At 52.0% G+C, this 19,628-nt stretch overlaps 12 non-coding genes across 12 annotated transcripts; all 12 read left to right on the top strand.

Annotated features, from left to right (window-relative positions):
• The first annotated feature begins 354 nt into the window (after window positions 1-354).
• LOC148151029 (5S ribosomal RNA) lies at window positions 355-473 on the top strand. The gene has a single exon (XR_015755483.1). It is a non-coding gene; the product is annotated as a 5S ribosomal RNA (ribosomal RNA).
• Window positions 474-2,019: 1,546 nt separating this feature from the next.
• Window positions 2,020-2,138, top strand: LOC148151028 (5S ribosomal RNA). Its single transcript, XR_015755759.1, has one exon. It is a non-coding gene; the product is annotated as a 5S ribosomal RNA (ribosomal RNA).
• A 1,546-nt stretch (window positions 2,139-3,684) lies between these two features.
• Window positions 3,685-3,803, top strand: LOC148151027 (5S ribosomal RNA). Its single transcript, XR_015756328.1, has one exon. It is a non-coding gene; the product is annotated as a 5S ribosomal RNA (ribosomal RNA).
• A 1,546-nt stretch (window positions 3,804-5,349) lies between these two features.
• LOC148151026 (5S ribosomal RNA) lies at window positions 5,350-5,468 on the top strand. The gene has a single exon (XR_015756418.1). It is a non-coding gene; the product is annotated as a 5S ribosomal RNA (ribosomal RNA).
• Window positions 5,469-7,014: 1,546 nt separating this feature from the next.
• Window positions 7,015-7,133, top strand: LOC148151025 (5S ribosomal RNA). The gene has a single exon (XR_015756327.1). It is a non-coding gene; the product is annotated as a 5S ribosomal RNA (ribosomal RNA).
• A 1,546-nt stretch (window positions 7,134-8,679) lies between these two features.
• Window positions 8,680-8,798, top strand: LOC148151024 (5S ribosomal RNA). Its single transcript, XR_015756331.1, has one exon. It is a non-coding gene; the product is annotated as a 5S ribosomal RNA (ribosomal RNA).
• Window positions 8,799-10,332: 1,534 nt separating this feature from the next.
• LOC148151023 (5S ribosomal RNA) lies at window positions 10,333-10,451 on the top strand. Its single transcript, XR_015755758.1, has one exon. It is a non-coding gene; the product is annotated as a 5S ribosomal RNA (ribosomal RNA).
• Window positions 10,452-11,997: 1,546 nt separating this feature from the next.
• LOC148151022 (5S ribosomal RNA) lies at window positions 11,998-12,116 on the top strand. The gene has a single exon (XR_015755631.1). It is a non-coding gene; the product is annotated as a 5S ribosomal RNA (ribosomal RNA).
• Window positions 12,117-13,662: 1,546 nt separating this feature from the next.
• On the top strand, window positions 13,663-13,781 carry LOC148151021 (5S ribosomal RNA). The gene has a single exon (XR_015756417.1). It is a non-coding gene; the product is annotated as a 5S ribosomal RNA (ribosomal RNA).
• A 1,534-nt stretch (window positions 13,782-15,315) lies between these two features.
• Window positions 15,316-15,434, top strand: LOC148151020 (5S ribosomal RNA). Its single transcript, XR_015756416.1, has one exon. It is a non-coding gene; the product is annotated as a 5S ribosomal RNA (ribosomal RNA).
• A 1,549-nt stretch (window positions 15,435-16,983) lies between these two features.
• Window positions 16,984-17,102, top strand: LOC148151019 (5S ribosomal RNA). Its single transcript, XR_015756707.1, has one exon. It is a non-coding gene; the product is annotated as a 5S ribosomal RNA (ribosomal RNA).
• A 1,534-nt stretch (window positions 17,103-18,636) lies between these two features.
• LOC148151018 (5S ribosomal RNA) lies at window positions 18,637-18,755 on the top strand. Its single transcript, XR_015756666.1, has one exon. It is a non-coding gene; the product is annotated as a 5S ribosomal RNA (ribosomal RNA).
• The last annotated feature ends 873 nt before the right edge of the window (window positions 18,756-19,628 follow it).

The following is a 19,628-nucleotide window of genomic DNA, read 5'->3' as shown; positions in this document are numbered from 1 at the left end:
TAAAAAGCTGCGGTCCCAGTACTGATCCGTGCGGTACCCCACTGGTCAGTGCCTGGCATTCCGAAATGGAGGGGTGGAGGAGTGTGGAAGGATGAGAGAATGCAGGCTGCGGCCCTATGAAGCAGGGGGAGGGCTTGCAGTTGGCCTGTGTGGGGATGTGGGAGACTACAGGAGCCTGGTGGGCAAGGGCTGGCTGAAAGGCAGCTGGAGGGACGGAGGGAGGGAAGCACGCACGGAGGAGGAAGAGCAAAGAGAAAAGAGAAAAAAAAGCCAAAGGGGATAAAGAGAAAGAGCAACAAAGAAAATGTGGCTGGCCAGCACGCTTTGAAGTAGGGAGAAAAGGCAGGGGCCAGCGCCTACGGCCATACTAGTCTGAAAACGCCCGATCTCGTCTGATCTCGGAAGCTAAGCAGACTCAGGCCTGGTTAGTACTTGGATGGGAGACCGCCTGGGAATACCAGGTGCAGTCGGCTTTTTCCGCCAGCAGTGGCTGCTCAAGTCACCCCTCTGCACTTGTCTTGTGCCAGGCAATGGAGCGGCAGGTTATTTTTGCTGCTGCTGCTGTGCCTGGCATCAGTCTCCTGCAGGCACGAGACACGGAGGGGAGGAGAGCGGAGCGCTGCCAAAATCAGCAAGAAAGGCGGAAAGAAAGGGATTGGGGCTGCACGCTGTCTGCGGGTGGCAGTCAGGAAAGGCGGACAATAGACAATAGGTGCAGGAGTTGGCCATTCTGCCCTTCCAGCCTGCACCACCATTCAATATGATCATGGCTGATCATCCTTAATCAGTATCCTGTTCCTGCCTTATCTCCATAACCCTTGATTCCACTATCCTTGAGAGCTCTATCCAACTCTTTCTTAAATGAATCCAGAGACTGGGCCTCCACTGCCCTCTGGGGCAGAGCATTCCACACAGCCACCACTCTCTGGGTGAAGAAGTTTCTCCTCATCTCTGTCCTAAATGGTCTACCCCGTATTTTTAAGCTGTGTCCTCTGTTTCGGCACTCACCCCGCAGCGGAAACATGTTGCCTGCCGCCAGAGTGTCCAATCCTTTGATCATCTTATATGTCTCAACCAGATCCCCTCTCAGTCTTCTAAACTCAAGGGTACACAAGCCCAGTCGCTCCAGTCTTTCAGTGTAAGGTAATCCCGCCATTCCAGGAATTGACCTCGTGAACCTACGCTGCATTCCCTCAATAGCCAGAATGTCTCTCCTCAAATTTGGAGACCAGAACTGCACACAGTACTCCAGGTGTGGTCTCACCAGGGCCCTGTACAGCTGCAGAAGGACCTCTTTGCTTCTATACTCAATCCCTCTTGTTATGAAGGCCAGCATGCTATTAGCCTTCTTCACTACCTGCTGTACCTGCATGCTTACCTTCATTGAGTGGTGTACAAGAACCCCCAGATCTCTCTGTACTGCCCCTTTACCTAAATTGATTCCACTTAGGTGGTAATCTGCCTTCCTGTTCTTGCCACCAAAGTGGATAAGGATCCATTTATCCACGTGAAAGTGCATCTGCCATGCATCTGAGCACTCACCTAACTTGTCCAGGTCACCCTGTAATCTCCTAACATCCTCATCACATTTCACCCTGCCACCCAGCTGATGAAATTTGCGAATGTTATTGCTAATACCATCTTGTATATCCTGAAGATAGATTGTAAAAAGCTGCGGTCCCAGTACTGATCCGTGCGGTACCCCACTGGTCAGTGCCTGGCATTCCGAAATGGAGGGGTGGAGGAGTGTGGAAGGATGAGAGAATGCAGGCTGCGGCCCTATGAAGCAGGGGGAGGGCTTGCAGTTGGCCTGTGTGGGGATGTGGGAGACTACAGGAGCCTGGTGGGCAAGGGCTGGCTGAAAGGCAGCTGGAGGGACGGAGGGAGGGAAGCACGCACGGAGGAGGAATAGCAAAGAGAAAAGAGAAAAAAAAGCCAAAGGGGATAAAGAGAAAGAGCAAGAAAGAAAATGTGGCTGGCCAGCACGCCTTGAAGTAGGGAGAAAAGGCAGGGGCCAGCGCCTACGGCCATACTAGTCTGAAAACGCCCGATCTCGTCTGATCTCGGAAGCTAAGCAGAGTCAGGCCTGGTTAGTACTTGGATGGGAGACCGCCTGGGAATACCAGGTGCAGTAGGCTTTTTCCGCCAGCAGTGGCTGCTCAAGTCACCCCTCTGCACTTGTCTTGTGCCAGGCAATGGAGCGGCAGGTTATTTTTGCTGCTGCTGCTGTGCCTGGCATCAGTCTCCTGCAGGCACGAGACACGGAGGGGAGGAGAGCGGAGCGCTGCCAAAATCAGCAAGAAAGGCGGAAAGAAAGGGATTGGGGCTGCACGCTGTCTGCGGGTGGCAGTCAGGAAAGGCGGACAATAGACAATAGGTGCAGGAGTTGGCCATTCTGCCCTTCCAGCCTGCACCACCATTCAATATGATCATGGCTGATCATCCTTAATCAGTATCCTGTTCCTGCCTTATCTCCATAACCCTTGATTCCACTATCCTTGAGAGCTCTATCCAACTCTTTCTTAAATGAATCCAGAGACTGGGCCTCCACTGCCCTCTGGGGCAGAGCATTCCACACAGCCACCACTCTCTGGGTGAAGAAGTTTCTCCTCATCTCTGTCCTAAATGGTCTACCCCGTATTTTTAAGCTGTGTCCTCTGTTTCGGCACTCACCCCGCAGCGGAAACATGTTGCCTGCCGCCAGAGTGTCCAATCCTTTGATCATCTTATATGTCTCAACCAGATCCCCTCTCAGTCTTCTAAACTCAAGGGTACACAAGCCCAGTCGCTCCAGTCTTTCAGTGTAAGGTAATCCCGCCATTCCAGGAATTGACCTCGTGAACCTACGCTGCATTCCCTCAATAGCCAGAATGTCTCTCCTCAAATTTGGAGACCAGAACTGCACACAGTACTCCAGGTGTGGTCTCACCAGGGCCCTGTACAGCTGCAGAAGGACCTCTTTGCTTCTATACTCAATCCCTCTTGTTATGAAGGCCAGCATGCTATTAGCCTTCTTCATTACCTGCTGTACCTGCATGCTTACCTTCATTGAGTGGTGTACAAGAACCCCCAGATCTCTCTGTACTGCCCCTTTACCTAAATTGATTCCACTTAGGTGGTAATCTGCCTTCCTGTTCTTGCCACCAAAGTGGATAAGGATCCATTTATCCACGTGAAAGTGCATCTGCCATGCATCTGAGCACTCACCTAACTTGTCCAGGTCACCCTGTAATCTCCTAACATCCTCATCACATTTCACCCTGCCACCCAGCTGATGAAATTTGCGAATGTTATTGCTAATACCATCTTGTATATCCTGAAGATAGATTGTAAAAAGCTGCGGTCCCAGTACTGATCCGTGCGGTACCCCACTGGTCAGTGCCCGGCATTCCGAAATGGAGGGGTGGAGGAGTGTGGAAGGATGAGAGAATGCAGGCTGCGGCCCTATGAAGCAGGGGGAGGGCTTGCAGTTGGCCTGTGTGGGGATGTGGGAGACTACAGGAGCCTGGTGGGCAAGGGCTGGCTGAAAGGCAGCTGGAGGGACGGAGGGAGGGAAGCACGCACGGAGGAGGAAGAGCAAAGAGAAAAGAGAAAAAAAAGCCAAAGGGGATAAAGAGAAAGAGCAAGAAAGAAAATGTGGCTGGCCAGCACGCCTTGAAGTAGGGAGAAAGGGCAGGGGCCAGCGCCTACGGCCATACTAGTCTGAAAACGTCTGATCTCGTCTGATCTCGGAAGCTAAGCAGACTCAGGCCTGGTTAGTACTTGGATGGGAGACCGCCTGGGAATACCAGGTGCAGTCGGCTTTTTCCGCCAGCAGTGGCTGCTCAAGTCACCCCTCTGCACTTGTCTTGTGCCAGGCAATGGAGCGGCAGGTTATTTTTGCTGCTGCTGCTGTGCCTGGCATCAGTCTCCTGCAGGCACGAGACACGGAGGGGAGGAGAGCGGAGCGCTGCCAAAATCAGCAAGAAAGGCGGAAAGAAAGGGATTGGGGCTGCACGCTGTCTGCGGGTGGCAGTCAGGAAAGGCGGACAATAGACAATAGGTGCAGGAGTTGGCCATTCTGCCCTTCCAGCCTGCACCACCATTCAATATGATCATGGCTGATCATCCTTAATCAGTATCCTGTTCCTGCCTTATCTCCATAACCCTTGATTCCACTATCCTTGAGAGCTCTATCCAACTCTTTCTTAAATGAATCCAGAGACTGGGCCTCCACTGCCCTCTGGGGCAGAGCATTCCACACAGCCACCACTCTCTGGGTGAAGAGGTTTCTCCTCATCTCTGTCCTAAATGGTCTACCCCGTATTTTTAAGCTGTGTCCTCTGTTTCGGCACTCACCCCGCAGCGGAAACATGTTGCCTGCCGCCAGAGTGTCCAATCCTTTGATCATCTTATATGTCTCAACCAGATCCCCTCTCAGTCTTCTAAACTCAAGGGTACACAAGCCCAGTCGCTCCAGTCTTTCAGTGTAAGGTAATCCCGCCATTCCAGGAATTGCCCTCGTGAACCTTCGCTGCATTCCCTCAATAGCCAGAATGTCTCTCCTCAAATTTGGAGACCAGAACTGCACACAGTACTCCAGGTGTGGTCTCACCAGGGCCCTGTACAGCTGCAGAAGAACCTCTTTGCTTCTATATTCAATCCCTCTTGTTATGAAGGCCAGCATGCTATTAGCCTTCTTCACTACCTGCTGTACCTGCATGCTTACCTTCATTGAGTGGTGTACAAGAACCCCCAGATCTCTCTGTACTGCCCCTTTACCTAAATTGATTCCACTTAGGTGGTAATCTGCCTTCCTGTTCTTGCCACCAAAGTGGATAAGGATCCATTTATCCACGTGAAAGTGCATCTGCCATGCATCTGAGCACTCACCTAACTTGTCCAGGTCACCCTGTAATCTCCTAACATCCTCATCACATTTCACCCTGCCACCCAGCTGATGAAATTTGCGAATGTTATTGCTAATACCATCTTGTATATCCTGAAGATAGATTGTAAAAAGCTGCGGTCCCAGTACTGATCCGTGCGGTACCCCACTGGTCAGTGCCCGGCATTCCGAAATGGAGGGGTGGAGGAGTGTGGAAGGATGAGAGAATGCAGGCTGCGGCCCTATGAAGCAGGGGGAGGGCTTGCAGTTGGCCTGTGTGGGGATGTGGGAGACTACAGGAGCCTGGTGGGCAAGGGCTGGCTGAAAGGCAGCTGGAGGGACGGAGGGAGGGAAGCACGCACGGAGGAGGAAGAGCAAAGAGAAAAGAGAAAAAAAAGCCAAAGGGGATAAAGAGAAAGAGCAAGAAAGAAAATGTGGCTGGCCAGCACGCCTTGAAGTAGGGAGAAAAGGCAGGGGCCAGCGCCTACGGCCATACTAGTCTGAAAACGCCCGATCTCGTCTGATCTCGGAAGCTAAGCAGACTCAGGCCTGGTTAGTACTTGGATGGGAGACCGCCTGGGAATACCAGGTGCAGTAGGCTTTTTCCGCCAGCAGTGGCTGCTCAAGTCACCCCTCTGCACTTGTCTTGTGCCAGGCAATGGAGCGGCAGGTTATTTTTGCTGCTGCTGCTGTGCCTGGCATCAGTCTCCTGCAGGCACGAGACACGGAGGGGAGGAGAGCGGAGCGCTGCCAAAATCAGCAAGAAAGGCGGAAAGAAAGGGATTGGGGCTGCACGCTGTCTGCGGGTGGCAGTCAGGAAAGGCGGACAATAGACAATAGGTGCAGGAGTTGGCCATTCTGCCCTTCCAGCCTGCACCACCATTCAATATGATCATGGCTGATCATCCTTAATCAGTATCCTGTTCCTGCCTTATCTCCATAACCCTTGATTCCACTATCCTTGAGAGCTCTATCCAACTCTTTCTTAAATGAATCCAGAGACTGGGCCTCCACTGCCCTCTGGGGCAGAGCATTCCACACAGCCACCACTCTCTGGGTGAAGAAGTTTCTCCTCATCTCTGTCCTAAATGGTCTACCCCGTATTTTTAAGCTGTGTCCTCTGTTTCGGCACTCACCCCGCAGCGGAAACATGTTGCCTGCCGCCAGAGTGTCCAATCCTTTGATCATCTTATATGTCTCAACCAGATCCCCTCTCAGTCTTCTAAACTCAAGGGTACACAAGCCCAGTCGCTCCAGTCTTTCAGTGTAAGGTAATCCCGCCATTCCAGGAATTGACCTCGTGAACCTACGCTGCATTCCCTCAATAGCCAGAATGTCTCTCCTCAAATTTGGAGACCAGAACTGCACACAGTACTCCAGGTGTGGTCTCACCAGGGCCCTGTACAGCTGCAGAAGGACCTCTTTGCTTCTATACTCAATCCCTCTTGTTATGAAGGCCAGCATGCTATTAGCCTTCTTCACTACCTGCTGTACCTGCATGCTTACCTTCATTGAGTGGTGTACAAGAACCCCCAGATCTCTCTGTACTGCCCCTTTACCTAAATTGATTCCACTTAGGTGGTAATCTGCCTTCCTGTTCTTGCCACCAAAGTGGATAAGGATCCATTTATCCACGTGAAAGTGCATCTGCCATGCATCTGAGCACTCACCTAACTTGTCCAGGTCACCCTGTAATCTCCTAACATCCTCATCACATTTCACCCTGCCACCCAGCTGATGAAATTTGCGAATGTTATTGCTAATACCATCTTGTATATCCTGAAGATAGATTGTAAAAAGCTGCGGTCCCAGTACTGATCCGTGCGGTACCCCACTGGTCAGTGCCCGGCATTCCGAAATGGAGGGGTGGAGGAGTGTGGAAGGATGAGAGAATGCAGGCTGCGGCCCTATGAAGCAGGGGGAGGGCTTGCAGTTGGCCTGTGTGGGGATGTGGGAGACTACAGGAGCCTGGTGGGCAAGGGCTGGCTGAAAGGCAGCTGGAGGGACGGAGGGAGGGAAGCACGCACGGAGGAGGAAGAGCAAAGAGAAAAGAGAAAAAAAAGCCAAAGGGGATAAAGAGAAAGAGCAAGAAAGAAAATGTGGCTGGCCAGCACGCCTTGAAGTAGGGAGAAAGGGCAGGGGCCAGCGCCTACGGCCATACTAGTCTGAAAACGTCTGATCTCGTCTGATCTCGGAAGCTAAGCAGACTCAGGCCTGGTTAGTACTTGGATGGGAGACCGCCTGGGAATACCAGGTGCAGTCGGCTTTTTCCGCCAGCAGTGGCTGCTCAAGTCACCCCTCTGCACTTGTCTTGTGCCAGGCAATGGAGCGGCAGGTTATTTTTGCTGCTGCTGCTGTGCCTGGCATCAGTCTCCTGCAGGCACGAGACACGGAGGGGAGGAGAGCGGAGCGCTGCCAAAATCAGCAAGAAAGGCGGAAAGAAAGGGATTGGGGCTGCACGCTGTCTGCGGGTGGCAGTCAGGAAAGGCGGACAATAGACAATAGGTGCAGGAGTTGGCCATTCTGCCCTTCCAGCCTGCACCACCATTCAATATGATCATGGCTGATCATCCTTAATCAGTATCCTGTTCCTGCCTTATCTCCATAACCCTTGATTCCACTATCCTTGAGAGCTCTATCCAACTCTTTCTTAAATGAATCCAGAGACTGGGCCTCCACTGCCCTCTGGGGCAGAGCATTCCACACAGCCACCACTCTCTGGGTGAAGAAGTTTCTCCTCATCTCTGTCCTAAATGGTCTACCCCGTATTTTTAAGCTGTGTCCTCTGTTTCGGCACTCACCCCGCAGCGGAAACATGTTGCCTGCCGCCAGAGTGTCCAATCCTTTGATCATCTTATATGTCTCAACCAGATCCCCTCTCAGTCTTCTAAACTCAAGGGTACACAAGCCCAGTCGCTCCAGTCTTTCAGTGTAAGGTAATCCCGCCATTCCAGGAATTGACCTCGTGAACCTACGCTGCATTCCCTCAATAGCCAGAATGTCTCTCCTCAAATTTGGAGACCAGAACTGCACACAGTACTCCAGGTGTGGTCTCACCAGGGCCCTGTACAGCTGCAGAAGGACCTCTTTGCTTCTATACTCAATCCCTCTTGTTATGAAGGCCAGCATGCTATTAGCCTTCTTCACTACCTGCTGTACCTGCATGCTTACCTTCATTGAGTGGTGTACAAGAACCCCCAGATCTCTCTGTACTGCCCCTTTACCTAAATTGATTCCACTTAGGTGGTAATCTGCCTTCCTGTTCTTGCCACCAAAGTGGATAAGGATCCATTTATCCACGTGAAAGTGCATCTGCCATGCATCTGAGCACTCACCTAACTTGTCCAGGTCACCCTGTAATCTCCTAACATCCTCATCACATTTCACCCTGCCACCCAGCTGATGAAATTTGCGAATGTTATTGCTAATACCATCTTGTATATCCTGAAGATAGATTGTAAAAAGCTGCGGTCCCAGTACTGATCCGTGCGGTACCCCACTGGTCAGTGCCCGGCATTCCGAAATGGAGGGGTGGAGGAGTGTGGAAGGATGAGAGAATGCAGGCTGCGGCCCTATGAAGCAGGGGGAGGGCTTGCAGTTGGCCTGTGTGGGGATGTGGGAGACTACAGGAGCCTGGTGGGCAAGGGCTGGCTGAAAGGCAGCTGGAGGGACGGAGGGAGGGAAGCACGCACGGAGGAGGAAGAGCAAAGATAAAAGAGAAAAAAAAGCCAAAGGGGATAAAGAGAAAGAGCAAGAAAGAAAATGTGGCTGGCCAGCACGCTTTGAAGTAGGGAGAAAAGGCAGGGGCCAGCACCTACGTCCATACTTGTCTGAAAACGCCCGATCTCGTCTGATCTCGGAAGCTAAGCAGACTCAGGCCTGGTTAGTACTTGGATGGGAGACCGCCTGGGAATACCAGGTGCAGTAGGCTTTTTCCGCCAGCAGTGGCTGCTCAAGTCACCCCTCTGCACTTGTCTTGTGCCAGGCAATGGAGCGGCAGGTTATTTTTGCTGCTGCTGCTGTGCCTGGCATCAGTCTCCTGCAGGCACGAGACACGGAGGGGAGGAGAGCGGAGCGCTGCCAAAATCAGCAAGAAAGGGATTGGGGCTGCACGCTGTCTGCGGGTGGCAGTCAGGAAAGGCGGACAATAGACAATAGGTGCAGGAGTTGGCCATTCTGCCCTTCCAGCCTGCACCACCATTCAATATGATCATGGCTGATCATCCTTAATCAGTATCCTGTTCCTGCCTTATCTCCATAACCCTTGATTCCACTATCCTTGAGAGCTCTATCCAACTCTTTCTTAAATGAATCCAGAGACTGGGCCTCCACTGCCCTCTGGGGCAGAGCATTCCACACAGCCACCACTCTCTGGGTGAAGAAGTTTCTCCTCATCTCTGTCCTAAATGGTCTACCCCGTATTTTTAAGCTGTGTCCTCTGTTTCGGCACTCACCCCGCAGCGGAAACATGTTGCCTGCCGCCAGAGTGTCCAATCCTTTGATCATCTTATATGTCTCAACCAGATCCCCTCTCAGTCTTCTAAACTCAAGGGTACACAAGCCCAGTCGCTCCAGTCTTTCAGTGTAAGGTAATCCCGCCATTCCAGGAATTGACCTCGTGAACCTACGCTGCATTCCCTCAATAGCCAGAATGTCTCTCCTCAAATTTGGAGACCAGAACTGCACACAGTACTCCAGGTGTGGTCTCACCAGGGCCCTGTACAGCTGCAGAAGGACCTCTTTGCTTCTATACTCAATCCCTCTTGTTATGAAGGCCAGCATGCTATTAGCCTTCTTCACTACCTGCTGTACCTGCATGCTTACCTTCATTGAGTGGTGTACAAGAACCCCCAGATCTCTCTGTACTGCCCCTTTACCTAAATTGATTCCACTTAGGTGGTAATCTGCCTTCCTGTTCTTGCCACCAAAGTGGATAAGGATCCATTTATCCACGTGAAAGTGCATCTGCCATGCATCTGAGCACTCACCTAACTTGTCCAGGTCACCCTGTAATCTCCTAACATCCTCATCACATTTCACCCTGCCACCCAGCTGATGAAATTTGCGAATGTTATTGCTAATACCATCTTGTATATCCTGAAGATAGATTGTAAAAAGCTGCGGTCCCAGTACTGATCCGTGCGGTACCCCACTGGTCAGTGCCTGGCATTCCGAAATGGAGGGGTGGAGGAGTGTGGAAGGATGAGAGAATGCAGGCTGCGGCCCTATGAAGCAGGGGGAGGGCTTGCAGTTGGCCTGTGTGGGGATGTGGGAGACTACAGGAGCCTGGTGGGCAAGGGCTGGCTGAAAGGCAGCTGGAGGGACGGAGGGAGGGAAGCACGCACGGAGGAGGAATAGCAAAGAGAAAAGAGAAAAAAAAGCCAAAGGGGATAAAGAGAAAGAGCAAGAAAGAAAATGTGGCTGGCCAGCACGCCTTGAAGTAGGGAGAAAAGGCAGGGGCCAGCGCCTACGGCCATACTAGTCTGAAAACGCCCGATCTCGTCTGATCTCGGAAGCTAAGCAGAGTCAGGCCTGGTTAGTACTTGGATGGGAGACCGCCTGGGAATACCAGGTGCAGTAGGCTTTTTCCGCCAGCAGTGGCTGCTCAAGTCACCCCTCTGCACTTGTCTTGTGCCAGGCAATGGAGCGGCAGGTTATTTTTGCTGCTGCTGCTGTGCCTGGCATCAGTCTCCTGCAGGCACGAGACACGGAGGGGAGGAGAGCGGAGCGCTGCCAAAATCAGCAAGAAAGGCGGAAAGAAAGGGATTGGGGCTGCACGCTGTCTGCGGGTGGCAGTCAGGAAAGGCGGACAATAGACAATAGGTGCAGGAGTTGGCCATTCTGCCCTTCCAGCCTGCACCACCATTCAATATGATCATGGCTGATCATCCTTAATCAGTATCCTGTTCCTGCCTTATCTCCATAACCCTTGATTCCACTATCCTTGAGAGCTCTATCCAACTCTTTCTTAAATGAATCCAGAGACTGGGCCTCCACTGCCCTCTGGGGCAGAGCATTCCACACAGCCACCACTCTCTGGGTGAAGAAGTTTCTCCTCATCTCTGTCCTAAATGGTCTACCCCGTATTTTTAAGCTGTGTCCTCTGTTTCGGCACTCACCCCGCAGCGGAAACATGTTGCCTGCCGCCAGAGTGTCCAATCCTTTGATCATCTTATATGTCTCAACCAGATCCCCTCTCAGTCTTCTAAACTCAAGGGTACACAAGCCCAGTCGCTCCAGTCTTTCAGTGTAAGGTAATCCCGCCATTCCAGGAATTGACCTCGTGAACCTACGCTGCATTCCCTCAATAGCCAGAATGTCTCTCCTCAAATTTGGAGACCAGAACTGCACACAGTACTCCAGGTGTGGTCTCACCAGGGCCCTGTACAGCTGCAGAAGGACCTCTTTGCTTCTATACTCAATCCCTCTTGTTATGAAGGCCAGCATGCTATTAGCCTTCTTCACTACCTGCTGTACCTGCATGCTTACCTTCATTGAGTGGTGTACAAGAACCCCCAGATCTCTCTGTACTGCCCCTTTACCTAAATTGATTCCACTTAGGTGGTAATCTGCCTTCCTGTTCTTGCCACCAAAGTGGATAAGGATCCATTTATCCACGTGAAAGTGCATCTGCCATGCATCTGAGCACTCACCTAACTTGTCCAGGTCACCCTGTAATCTCCTAACATCCTCATCACATTTCACCCTGCCACCCAGCTGATGAAATTTGCGAATGTTATTGCTAATACCATCTTGTATATCCTGAAGATAGATTGTAAAAAGCTGCGGTCCCAGTACTGATCCGTGCGGTACCCCACTGGTCAGTGCCCGGCATTCCGAAATGGAGGGGTGGAGGAGTGTGGAAGGATGAGAGAATGCAGGCTGCGGCCCTATGAAGCAGGGGGAGGGCTTGCAGTTGGCCTGTGTGGGGATGTGGGAGACTACAGGAGCCTGGTGGGCAAGGGCTGGCTGAAAGGCAGCTGGAGGGACGGAGGGAGGGAAGCACGCACGGAGGAGGAAGAGCAAAGAGAAAAGAGAAAAAAAAGCCAAAGGGGATAAAGAGAAAGAGCAAGAAAGAAAATGTGGCTGGCCAGCACGCCTTGAAGTAGGGAGAAAAGGCAGGGGCCAGCGCCTACGGCCATACTAGTCTGAAAACGCCCGATCTCGTCTGATCTCGGAAGCTAAGCAGACTCAGGCCTGGTTAGTACTTGGATGGGAGACCGCCTGGGAATACCAGGTGCAGCAGGCTTTTTCCGCCAGCAGTGGCTGCTCAAGTCACCCCTCTGCACTTGTCTTGTGCCAGGCAATGGAGCGGCAGGTTATTTTTGCTGCTGCTGCTGTGCCTGGCATCAGTCTCCTGCAGGCACGAGACACGGAGGGGAGGAGAGCGGAGCGCTGCCAAAATCAGCAAGAAAGGCGGAAAGAAAGGGATTGGGGCTGCACGCTGTCTGCGGGTGGCAGTCAGGAAAGGCGGACAATAGACAATAGGTGCAGGAGTTGGCCATTCTGCCCTTCCAGCCTGCACCACCATTCAATATGATCATGGCTGATCATCCTTAATCAGTATCCTGTTCCTGCCTTATCTCCATAACCCTTGATTCCACTATCCTTGAGAGCTCTATCCAACTCTTTCTTAAATGAATCCAGAGACTGGGCCTCCACTGCCCTCTGGGGCAGAGCATTCCACACAGCCACCACTCTCTGGGTGAAGAGGTTTCTCCTCATCTCTGTCCTAAATGGTCTACCCCGTATTTTTAAGCTGTGTCCTCTGTTTCGGCACTCACCCCGCAGCGGAAACATGTTGCCTGCCGCCAGAGTGTCCAATCCTTTGATCATCTTATATGTCTCAACCAGATCCCCTCTCAGTCTTCTAAACTCAAGGGTACACAAGCCCAGTCGCTCCAGTCTTTCAGTGTAAGGTAATCCCGCCATTCCAGGAATTGCCCTCGTGAACCTTCGCTGCATTCCCTCAATAGCCAGAATGTCTCTCCTCAAATTTGGAGACCAGAACTGCACACAGTACTCCAGGTGTGGTCTCACCAGGGCCCTGTACAGCTGCAGAAGAACCTCTTTGCTTCTATATTCAATCCCTCTTGTTATGAAGGCCAGCATGCTATTAGCCTTCTTCACTACCTGCTGTACCTGCATGCTTACCTTCATTGAGTGGTGTACAAGAACCCCCAGATCTCTCTGTACTGCCCCTTTACCTAAATTGATTCCACTTAGGTGGTAATCTGCCTTCCTGTTCTTGCCACCAAAGTGGATAAGGATCCATTTATCCACGTGAAAGTGCATCTGCCATGCATCTGAGCACTCACCTAACTTGTCCAGGTCACCCTGTAATCTCCTAACATCCTCATCACATTTCACCCTGCCACCCAGCTGATGAAATTTGCGAATGTTATTGCTAATACCATCTTGTATATCCTGAAGATAGATTGTAAAAAGCTGCGGTCCCAGTACTGATCCGTGCGGTACCCCACTGGTCAGTGCCCGGCATTCCGAAATGGAGGGGTGGAGGAGTGTGGAAGGATGAGAGAATGCAGGCTGCGGCCCTATGAAGCAGGGGGAGGGCTTGCAGTTGGCCTGTGTGGGGATGTGGGAGACTACAGGAGCCTGGTGGGCAAGGGCTGGCTGAAAGGCAGCTGGAGGGACGGAGGGAGGGAAGCACGCACGGAGGAGGAAGAGCAAAGATAAAAGAGAAAAAAAAGCCAAAGGGGATAAAGAGAAAGAGCAAGAAAGAAAATGTGGCTGGCCAGCACGCTTTGAAGTAGGGAGAAAAGGCAGGGGCCAGCGCCTACGGCCATACTAGTCTGAAAACGCCCGATCTCGTCTGATCTCGGAAGCTAAGCAGACTCAGGCCTGGTTAGTACTTGGATGGGAGACCGCCTGGGAATACCAGGTGCAGTAGGCTTTTTCCGCCAGCAGTGGCTGCTCAAGTCACCCCTCTGCACTTGTCTTGTGCCAGGCAATGGAGCGGCAGGTTATTTTTGCTGCTGCTGCTGTGCCTGGCATCAGTCTCCTGCAGGCACGAGACACGGAGGGGAGGAGAGCGGAGCGCTGCCAAAATCAGCAAGAAAGGGATTGGGGCTGCACGCTGTCTGCGGGTGGCAGTCAGGAAAGGCGGACAATAGACAATAGGTGCAGGAGTTGGCCATTCTGGCCTTCCAGCCTGCACCACCATTCAATATGATCATGGCTGATCATCCTTAATCAGTATCCTGTTCCTGCCTTATCTCCATAACCCTTGATTCCACTATCCTTGAGAGCTCTATCCAACTCTTTCTTAAATGAATCCAGAGACTGGGCCTCCACTGCCCTCTGGGGCAGAGCATTCCACACAGCCACCACTCTCTGGGTGAAGAAGTTTCTCCTCATCTCTGTCCTAAATGGTCTACCCCGTATTTTTAAGCTGTGTCCTCTGTTTCGGCACTCACCCCGCAGCGGAAACATGTTGCCTGCCGCCAGAGTGTCCAATCCTTTGATCATCTTATATGTCTCAACCAGATCCCCTCTCAGTCTTCTAAACTCAAGGGTACACAAGCCCAGTCGCTCCAGTCTTTCAGTGTAAGGTAATCCCGCCATTCCAGGAATTGACCTCGTGAACCTACGCTGCATTCCCTCAATAGCCAGAATGTCTCTCCTCAAATTTGGAGACCAGAACTGCACACAGTACTCCAGGTGTGGTCTCACCAGGGCCCTGTACAGCTGCAGAAGGACCTCTTTGCTTCTATACTCAATCCCTCTTGTTATGAAGGCCAGCATGCTATTAGCCTTCTTCACTACCTGCTGTACCTGCATGCTTACCTTCATTGAGTGGTGTACAAGAACCCCCAGATCTCTCTGTACTGCCCCTTTACCTAAATTGATTCCACTTAGGTGGTAATCTGCCTTCCTGTTCTTGCCACCAAAGTGGATAAGGATCCATTTATCCACGTGAAAGTGCATCTGCCATGCATCTGAGCACTCACCTAACTTGTCCAGGTCACCCTGTAATCTCCTAACATCCTCATCACATTTCACCCTGCCACCCAGCTGATGAAATTTGCGAATGTTATTGCTAATACCATCTTGTATATCCTGAAGATAGATTGTAAAAAGCTGCGGTCCCAGTACTGATCCGTGCGGTACCCCACTGGTCAGTGCCCGGCATTCCGAAATGGAGGGGTGGAGGAGTGTGGAAGGATGAGAGAATGCAGGCTGCGGCCCTATGAAGCAGGGGGAGGGCTTGCAGTTGGCCTGTGTGGGGATGTGGGAGACTACAGGAGCCTGGTGGGCAAGGGCTGGCTGAAAGGCAGCTGGAGGGACGGAGGGAGGGAAGCACGCACGGAGGAGGAATAGCAAAGAGAAAAGAGAAAAAAAAGCCAAAGGGGATAAAGAGAAAGAGCAAGAAAGAAAATGTGGCTGGCCAGCACGCCTTGAAGTAGGGAGAAAAGGCAGGGGCCAGCGCCTACGGCCATACTAGTCTGAAAACGCCCGATCTCGTCTGATCTCGGAAGCTAAGCAGACTCAGGCCTGGTTAGTACTTGGATGGGAGACCGCCTGGGAATACCAGGTGCAGTAGGCTTTTTCCGCCAGCAGTGGCTGCTCAAGTCACCCCTCTGCACTTGTCTTGTGCCAGGCAATGGAGCGGCAGGTTATTTTTGCTGCTGCTGCTGCTGTGCCTGGCATCAGTCTCCTGCAGGCACGAGACACGGAGGGGAGGAGAGCGGAGCGCTGCCAAAATCAGCAAGAAAGGCGGAAAGAAAGGGATTGGGGCTGCACGCTGTCTGCGGGTGGCAGTCAGGAAAGGCGGACAATAGACAATAGGTGCAGGAGTTGGCCATTCTGCCCTTCCAGCCTGCACCACCATTCAATATGATCATGGCTGATCATCCTTAATCAGTATCCTGTTCCTGCCTTATCTCCATAACCCTTGATTCCACTATCCTTGAGAGCTCTATCCAACTCTTTCTTAAATGAATCCAGAGACTGGGCCTCCACTGCCCTCTGGGGCAGAGCATTCCACACAGCCACCACTCTCTGGGTGAAGAAGTTTCTCCTCATCTCTGTCCTAAATGGTCTACCCCGTATTTTTAAGCTGTGTCCTCTGTTTCGGCACTCACCCCGCAGCGGAAACATGTTGCCTGCCGCCAGAGTGTCCAATCCTTTGATCATCTTATATGTCTCAACCAGATCCCCTCTCAGTCTTCTAAACTCAAGGGTACACAAGCCCAGTCGCTCCAGTCTTTCAGTGTAAGGTAATCCCGCCATTCCAGGAATTGACCTCGTGAACCTACGCTGCATTCCCTCAATAGCCAGAATGTCTCTCCTCAAATTTGGAGACCAGAACTGCACACAGTACTCCAGGTGTGGTCTCACCAGGGCCCTGTACAGCTGCAGAAGGACCTCTTTGCTTCTATACTCAATCCCTCTTGTTATGAAGGCCAGCATGCTATTAGCCTTCTTCACTACCTGCTGTACCTGCATGCTTACCTTCATTGAGTGGTGTACAAGAACCCCCAGATCTCTCTGTACTGCCCCTTTACCTAAATTGATTCCACTTAGGTGGTAATCTGCCTTCCTGTTCTTGCCACCAAAGTGGATAAGGATCCATTTATCCACGTGAAAGTGCATCTGCCATGCATCTGAGCACTCACCTAACTTGTCCAGGTCACCCTGTAATCTCCTAACATCCTCATCACATTTCACCCTGCCACCCAGCTGATGAAATTTGCGAATGTTATTGCTAATACCATCTTGTATATCCTGAAGATAGATTGTAAAAAGCTGCGGTCCCAGTACTGATCCGTGCGGTACCCCACTGGTCAGTGCCCGGCATTCCGAAATGGAGGGGTGGAGGAGTGTGGAAGGATGAGAGAATGCAGGCTGCGGCCCTATGAAGCAGGGGGAGGGCTTGCAGTTGGCCTGTGTGGGGATGTGGGAGACTACAGGAGCCTGGTGGGCAAGGGCTGGCTGAAAGGCAGCTGGAGGGACGGAGGGAGGGAAGCACGCACGGAGGAGGAAGAGCAAAGAGAAAAGAGAAAAAAAAGCCAAAGGGGATAAAGAGAAAGAGCAAGAAAGAAAATGTGGCTGGCCAGCACGCCTTGAAGTAGGGAGAAAAGGCAGGGGCCAGCGCCTGCGGCCATACTAGTCTGAAAACGCCCGATCTCGTCTGATCTCGGAAGCTAAGCAGACTCAGGCCTGGTTAGTACTTGGATGGGAGACCGCCTGGGAATACCAGGTGCAGTAGGCTTTTTCCGCCAGCAGTGGCTGCTCAAGTCACCCCTCTGCACTTGTCTTGTGCCAGGCAATGGAGCGGCAGGTTATTTTTGCTGCTGCTGCTGTGCCTGGCATCAGTCTCCTGCAGGCACGAGACACGGAGGGGAGGAGAGCGGAGCGCTGCCAAAATCAGCAAGAAAGGGATTGGGGCTGCACGCTGTCTGCGGGTGGCAGTCAGGAAAGGCGGACAATAGACAATAGGTGCAGGAGTTGGCCATTCTGCCCTTCCAGCCTGCACCACCATTCAATATGATCATGGCTGATCATCCTTAATCAGTATCCTGTTCCTGCCTTATCTCCATAACCCTTGATTCCACTATCCTTGAGAGCTCTATCCAACTCTTTCTTAAATGAATCCAGAGACTGGGCCTCCACTGCCCTCTGGGGCAGAGCATTCCACACAGCCACCACTCTCTGGGTGAAGAGGTTTCTCCTCATCTCTGTCCTAAATGGTCTACCCTGTATTTTTAAGCTGTGTCCTCTGTTTCGGCACTCACCCCGCAGCGGAAACATGTTGCCTGCCGCCAGAGTGTCCAATCCTTTGATCATCTTATATGTCTCAACCAGATCCCCTCTCAGTCTTCTAAACTCAAGGGTACACAAGCCCAGTCGCTCCAGTCTTTCAGTGTAAGGTAATCCCGCCATTCCAGGAATTGCCCTCGTGAACCTACGCTGCATTCCCTCAATAGCCAGAATGTCTCTCCTCAAATTTGGAGACCAGAACTGCACACAGTACTCCAGGTGTGGTCTCACCAGGGCCCTGTACAGCTGCAGAAGAACCTCTTTGCTTCTATACTCAATCCCTCTTGTTATGAAGGCCAGCATGCTATTAGCCTTCTTCACTACCTGCTGTACCTGCATGCTTACCTTCATTGAGTGGTGTACAAGAACCCCCAGATCTCTCTGTACTGCCCCTTTACCTAAATTGATTCCACTTAGGTGGTAATCTGCCTTCCTGTTCTTGCCACCAAAGTGGATAAGGATCCATTTATCCACGTGAAAGTGCATCTGCCATGCATCTGAGCACTCACCTAACTTGTCCAGGTCACCCTGTAATCTCCTAAGATCCTCATCACATTTCACCCTGCCACCCAGCTGATGAAATTTGCGAATGTTATTGCTAATACCATCTTGTATATCCTGAAGATAGATTGTAAAAAGCTGCGGTCCCAGTACTGATCCGTGCGGTACCCCACTGGTCAGTGCCCGGCATTCCGAAATGGAGGGGTGGAGGAGTGTGGAAGGATGAGAGAATGCAGGCTGCGGCCCTATGAAGCAGGGGGAGGGCTTGCAGTTGGCCTGTGTGGGGATGTGGGAGACTACAGGAGCCTGGTGGTCAAGGGCTGGCTGAAAGGCAGCTGGAGGGACGGAGGGAGGGAAGCACGCACGGAGGAGGAAGAGCAAAGAGAAAAGAGAAAAAAAAGCCAAAGGGGATAAAGAGAAAGAGCAAGAAAGAAAATGTGGCTGGCCAGCACGCCTTGAAGTAGGGAGAAAAGGCAGGGGCCAGCGCCTATGGCCATACTAGTCTGAAAACGCCCGATCTCATCTGATCTCGGAAGCTAAGCAGACTCAGGCCTGGTTAGTACTTGGATGGGAGACCGCCTGGGAATACCAGGTGCAGTAGGCTTTTTCCGCCAGCAGTGGCTGCTCAAGTCACCCCTCTGCACTTGTCTTGTGCCAGGCAATGGAGCGGCAGGTTATTTTTGCTGCTGCTGCTGTGCCTGGCATCAGTCTCCTGCAGGCACGAGACACGGAGGGGAGGAGAGCGGAGCGCTGCCAAAATCAGCAAGAAAGGCGGAAAGAAAGGGAATGGGGCTGCACGCTGTCTGCGGGTGGCAGTCAGGAAAGGCGGACAATAGACAATAGGTGCAGGAGTTGGCCATTCTGCCCTTCCAGCCTGCACCACCATTCAATATGATCATGGCTGATCATCCTTAATCAGTATCCTGTTCCTGCCTTATCTCCATAACCCTTGATTCCACTATCCTTGAGAGCTCTATCCAACTCTTTCTTAAATGAATCCAGAGACTGGGCCTCCACTGCCCTCTGGGGCAGAGCATTCCACACAGCCACCACTCTCTGGGTGAAGAGGTTTCTCCTCATCTCTGTCCTAAATGGTCTACCCTGTATTTTTAAGCTGTGTCCTCTGTTTCGGCACTCACCCCGCAGCGGAAACATGTTGCCTGCCGCCAGAGTGTCCAATCCTTTGATCATCTTATATGTCTCAACCAGATCCCCTCTCAGTCTTCTAAACTCAAGGGTACACAAGCCCAGTCGCTCCAGTCTTTCAGTGTAAGGTAATCCCGCCATTCCAGGAATTGCCCTCGTGAACCTACGCTGCATTCCCTCAATAGCCAGAATGTCTCTCCTCAAATTTGGAGACCAGAACTGCACACAGTACTCCAGGTGTGGTCTCACCAGGGCCCTGTACAGCTGCAGAAGGACCTCTTTGCTTCTATACTCAATCCCTCTTGTTATGAAGGCCAGCATGCTATTAGCC

The sequence above is a fragment of the Chiloscyllium plagiosum genome, unplaced genomic scaffold, assembly GCF_037043375.1.
Source record: "Chiloscyllium plagiosum isolate Xiang-an unplaced genomic scaffold, Cpla_swu_hap1 HiC_scaffold_3, whole genome shotgun sequence".
Taxonomy (NCBI): Eukaryota; Metazoa; Chordata; class Chondrichthyes; order Orectolobiformes; family Hemiscylliidae; genus Chiloscyllium; species Chiloscyllium plagiosum.
The sequence above is the reverse complement of the archived record's forward strand: the minus strand, read 5'-3'. Positions and strand labels throughout refer to the sequence as shown.